General features: G+C 36.9%; 1 non-coding gene across 1 annotated transcript; it reads left to right on the top strand.

Moving 5' to 3' along the window:
* The first annotated feature begins 4,385 nt into the window (after window positions 1–4,385).
* Window positions 4,386–4,489, top strand: LOC130952920 (small nucleolar RNA R71). The gene has a single exon (XR_009075099.1). It is a non-coding gene; the product is annotated as a small nucleolar RNA R71 (small nucleolar RNA).
* The last annotated feature ends 1,302 nt before the right edge of the window (window positions 4,490–5,791 follow it).

Raw genomic sequence — 5,791 nt, 5'->3', positions numbered from 1 at the left:
GAAGAAGAAAAAGCCACTGAAAAAGGCAACCAAAAAGCAAAAAAAAAAAAAAATTGAGAAAATAAGCTAGGCACCAATGGTTTGAACTTCTGAGACAAATGCCTGTGGTGTTTATGTATTAAGGATATGCTTGGATGAATAGGTTCTGAGGAGTGTTTCAACACTTGGTAACTTGGGTTAACTAACCCGGGATTATCAACCAAAAGTCCATTATCAAGAGCAACCTAAATACAAAACATTTAGTCACACAAAGAGGTACTGGGCACCAATGTCTCAAGAAGAAATGTGAACTAAAATTCCTGTAGTGGATATGTGTAGTGCACTGATAAGAAAAAGAAAATGCCAAAGGCTTGTGCAACACATGACACTGAGCAAACAAGGAGCAAAGGAGCTCTAAGAAAAAGAAAAACAAAGAAGGGAAAAGTGCCAAGGACATAAGAATAACAAGAGGCCATAGCAGTGTTTGATGGATGCAATGAAAAAGTGATAATCTTACCTGATAAGAATGAAAAAGTGATGCTGCAACTTTCTGCATAAAACCCTTCTGATGAACTTCAAGTGCTTACTAATATAGCCAATGTAATTGCTTTCTGTTTCATACTTTCTTCTCAAATAACTCAGGACTTGCTTAGGGACAAGCAAGTATTAAGTTTGGTGTTGTGATGCCAAGGCATCTTAGGCTAGTTTCACTAGCATTTTTCTGTTAGTTTTAGTTGTTTTATGCATTTTCTTGAGCTTAAAGTAACCAAGAATGGTTAAATGAATAACAAAGCAATGAACCATCCAAACAGTATGATTTTGATGCAAATTCCATGAGTTTTTAGTTATATTACTTGAATGCTATGAATGGAAGATTTCTCATGAAATTTTGCAAGACTTTGATGCAGTTGTTTGGATGATTTCAGGGAAGAAGAGGCTAGGCAAGGAAGCAACAAAATCAATAAAGGAAGCTTGAATATCACATGTGGAGTTTAAGTTCCAGTTTAAGCTTAAACCGGAACTTAAACTGCCAAGCCATATAATGCTGGGAACTATCAGTGGAGTTTAAGCTCCAGTTTAAGCTTAAACTGGAGCTTAAACGCCAAAATCATGAAAGCTGAGGAAAAGCTGAAAGTGGCGTTTAACCTCCAGTTTAACCTTAAACTGGAAGTTAAACGCCAGAAATGAGAAATGCACCAGGGAGCCATTTCCACGTTTAAGCTCCAGTTTAACCTTAAACTGGAGCTTAAACGTGTTCGACCAAAATTCTCCTCCAGGGTTGCTTTCTTCATTTCCACGTTTAAGCTTCAGTTTAACCTTAAACTGAAGCTTAAACGTGTTCGACCATTCCACACTCCAGGGTTGCTTTCTTCCATTTCCACGTTTAAGCTTCAGTTTAACCTTAAACTGAAGCTTAAACGTGTTCGACTACTTTACCCTCTAGGGTTGCTTTCTTCCATTTCCACGTTTAAGCTTCAATTTAACCTTAAACTGAAGCTTAAACGTGCTTGAGTTATACCACCTCCAGGAGTGTCCAACGTTTAAGTTCCAGTTTAAGCTTAAACTGGAACTTAAACGTGCTTCCACAAAAGGCATCACTGGAAGTGTCTGGCGTTTAAGTTGCAGTTTAAGCTTAAACTGCAACTTAAACGCCACTATTTGAAAAGGTTTCTGGGCCAAAGATATTGCAGTTTTAAGTTAGCATTTGAGCACAAACATTAACTTAAACGTACTCTGGTATGAAACCCAATTGAATATCATGGTTTATGGGATTGGGCCTGAAGAATTGATGAGTCTGGAATTTCAATTTGTTGAGTCATGTGTCATTACTTGATTATCACTAAGTTGGCTAAATGAATGTTACAGAATTGGATCAGCAGCCTCATCAGGATTAGGGATCATAAACCCAAAGCAAAAGGAAATCAGGGAAAGGCCTCAAAGCCCAAGAAACACAACAGAAGCTCAATTTAGAAAGTGTATAAATAGGATAGAATTTAAGTTAGTTGAAGGACTTGGGATCATTTTTCTAGTTTTCATACTTTTTGTAATTGAATTCAGAGCTATGACTCACTAAACCCCCTTTCATTGGGTTAGGGAGCTCTATTGTAATTCAATGAATCAATAATAGTTTTTATCTTCTTCTTCAATCTTTTCTCTTGAATTTTTGTTAGAAAGCTTCTCGATCTAATTCCATTGGTTAGTTGTCTTGGGAAAGAAACTATCCATAATTGGAATCCTTCGGAACCTTGGGAAAGGAATGGAGGATTCATGCTAGAGAAGCTTTCTCACAGTGAATTGGATTGGGGTTTGGATGGATATTGTGACATGTAATCCTACCAAATTGTGGTTCATGAAACTGTGTGGTATAATCAGTGATCGAGCGTCATCTCTTCTTATGAACATTTAAACCAAGGGATTGGGAATTTGTTTGTTTTTAGAGAGAATTGGTGAGCCAAGGGATTGGGATCCAATCATATAAGATTGCCAAGCAAAATTCAATGAACGCATTGGTTGAGGAAGGGATAAAAATGTTTTGATTCAGAGATCTCAATATCTCCTGAAACCCAATGAATTCCCCATTTCTGATCTACCACTTTCTCTTTACATTCTGCAATTAAATTCATGCAATTACCCCGATCCCTTTTTAATTTCAGCAATTTAGCTTCTCGCTCTTTAATTCATGCAATTTAAGATTCCGCAATTTCAATTTCTTGCCATTTACGTTTCCCGCCAATTTTACATTCCGCAATTCTCATCTAAATCTTGATTCCGCTCAACTAGAACACACTTCTAATCCGAATTGCTCACTCAACCAATCCTTGTGGGATTCGACCTCACTCTATTGTGAGTTTTTACTTGACGATAACCGGTGCACTTGCAGGAAGGAATTTTTGCCGATCGTGCAATTTCCTAAAATCGTAGCATCATAGTCCCCATTCAATTGAAGGACTAACTCACCTCTGTTGACATCTATCACAGCTCCTGCTGTGGCTAGGAAAGGTCTTCCAAGGATGATGCAATCATCCTCTTCCTTCCTAGTGTCTAAGATTATGAAATCAGCAGGGATGTAAAGGCCTTCAACCTTTACTAGCACGTCCTCTACTATTCCATAGGCCTGTCTTAATGACTTGTCTGCCAGTTGTAATGAGAACAAGGCAGGTTGTACCTCAATGATCCCCAGCTTCTCCATTACAGAGAGTGGCATTAGATTTATCCCTGACCCCAGATCACACAGAGCTTTTTCAAAGATCATGGTGCCTATGGTACAGGGTATTAAGTACTTGCCAGGATCTTGTTTCTTTTGAGGTAGAATTTTCTGAATCTAAGTATCCAGTTCATTAATGAGCAAGGGAGGTTCACTTTCACAAGTCTCATTACCAAATAACTTGGCATTCAGCTTCATGATAGCTCCTAAATATTGAGCAACTTGCTCTCCAGTTACATCTTCATCCTCTTCAGAGGAAGAATAGTCTTCAAAGCTCATGAATGGCAGAAGGAGATTTAATGGAATCTCTATGGTCTTTATATGAGCCTCAGATTCCTTTGGATCCTTAATAGGAAACTCCTTCTTGCTTGAGGGGCGTCCCAGGAGGTCTTCCTCACTAGGATTTTCGTCCTCCTCCTCCCTTGTGCATTCGGTCACTTTGACTATGTCAATGGCTTTGCACTCTCCTTTTGGATTCTCTTCTGTATTGCTTGGGAGAGTACTGAGAGGAGTTTCAATGACTTTCTTACTCAGCTGGCCCACTTGTGCCTCCAGATTTCTAATGGAGGATCTTGTTTCACTCATGAAGCTGAAGGTGGCCTTTGATAGATCATAGACTACATTGGCTAAATTAGAAGTGTTTTGTTCAGAATTCTCTGTCTGTTGCTGAGAAGATGATGGATATGGCTTGCTATTGCTCAGCTTATTGCGTCCACCATTGTTAAAACCTTGTTGAGGTTTTTGTTGATCCTTCCATGAGAAATTTGAATGATTTCTCCATGATGAGTTATAGGTGTTTCCATAAGGTTCACCCATGTAATTAACCTCTGCCATGGCAGGGTTCTCAGGATCATAAGCTTCTTCAGAAGTTGCCTCTCTAGTACTGTTGGATGCATGTTGCCATCCATTCAGATTTTGAGAGATCATGTTGACCTGTTGAGTCAACACTTTGTTCTGAGCCAATATGGCATTCAGAGTATCAATTTCAAGAACTCCTTTCTTTTGAGGTATCCCATTGTTCACGGAATTCCTCTCAGAAGTGTACATGAACTGGTTATTTGCAACCATGTCAATGAGTTCTTGAGCCTCTTCAGGCGTTTTCTTCAGGTGAATAGATCCACCTGCAGAATGGTCTAATGACATTTTCGAAAATTCAGAGAGACCATAATAGAATATATCTAATATGGTCCATTCTGAAAACATGTCAGATGGACATCTTTTGGTCAGCTGCTTGTATCTTTCCCAAGCTTCATAGAGGGATTCACCATCTTTTTGTTTGAAGGTTTGAACATCCACTCTCAACTTGCTCAGCTTTTGAGGAGGAAAGAATTTATCCAAGAAGGCTGTGACCAGCTTATCCCAGGAGTCCAGGCTATCCTTAGGTTGTGAATCCAACCATATTCTAGCCCTGTCTCTTACAGCAAAAGGGAAAAGTATGAGTCTGTAGACTTCAGGATCAACTCCATTCGTCTTTACAGTCTCACAGATCTGCAAGAACTCAGTTAAGAACTGATAGGGATCTTCAGATGGAAGTCCATAAAACTTGCAGTTTTGTTGCATTAAAGCAACTAGCTGAGGTTTCAGCTCAAAGTTGTTGGCTCCAATGGCAGGAATGGAGATGCTTCTTCCATCAAACTTGGACGTTGGCTTTGTGAAGTCACCAAGCATTCTCCTTGCATTGTTATTATTTTCGGCTGCCATCTCCTTCTCTTGTTCGAAAATTTCTGAAAGGTTGTTTCTGGATTGTTGTAATTTAGCTTCTCTTAATTTTCTCTTCAGAGTCCTTTCAAGTTCTGGATCAATTTCAACAAGAGTGCCTTTATCCTTGTTCCTGCTCATATGAAAGAGAAGAAAACAAGAAAAGAAGGAGGAATCCTCTATGTCACAGTATAGAGATTCCTTTATGTTAGTAGAAGAAGAAAGGGGTAGAAGAGTGAAGAAGGATTCGGTTTTTTGGATGAAGAGAGGTGAAGAGAAGTGTTAGTAATTAAATAATTAAATAGAAGAAGAAAAGAGAAGGGAGATTTCAAAAATAATTTTGAAAAAGGATTAGTAATTTTCGAAAATTAAATATAAAATAAGATTAAAACATGAAACAATTAGTTAATTAAAAAGAATTTTTGAAAAAGGGGTGAGATATTTTCGAAAATTGAAGAGGGAAAAGTAGTTAGGTGGTTTTGAAAAAGATAGGAAGCAAACAAAAAGTTAGTTAGTTGATTGAAAAAGATTTGAAATTTTAACTTTAAAAAGATAAGAAGATAAGAAGATAGATAAAATATTTTTTTGAAATAAAATTTTTGAAAAAGATAAAATTTTGAAAAAGATAAGATAAAAAGATAAGATTTTTAAGAAAAAGATATTTTGAAAAAGATTTAATTTTTAAAATGACTTAACTAACAAGAAACTACAAGATAAGATTCTAGAATTTAAAGATTGAACATTTCTTATCAAGAAAGTAACAAACTTCAAATTTTTGAACCAATCACATTAATTGTTAGCTAATTTTCGAAAATTAGATGTAAAGATAAGAAAAAGATTTTGAAAATATTTTGAAATAGATTTTTGAAATTTTCGAAAAATAAAAAAAATGAAAAAGCTATGATTTTT

Source organism: Arachis stenosperma, chromosome 1 (assembly GCF_014773155.1).
Source record: "Arachis stenosperma cultivar V10309 chromosome 1, arast.V10309.gnm1.PFL2, whole genome shotgun sequence".
Classification (NCBI taxonomy): Eukaryota; Viridiplantae; Streptophyta; class Magnoliopsida; order Fabales; family Fabaceae; genus Arachis; species Arachis stenosperma.
Note: the sequence above shows the minus strand (reverse complement) of the source record. Positions and strands in the feature narration are given on the sequence as shown.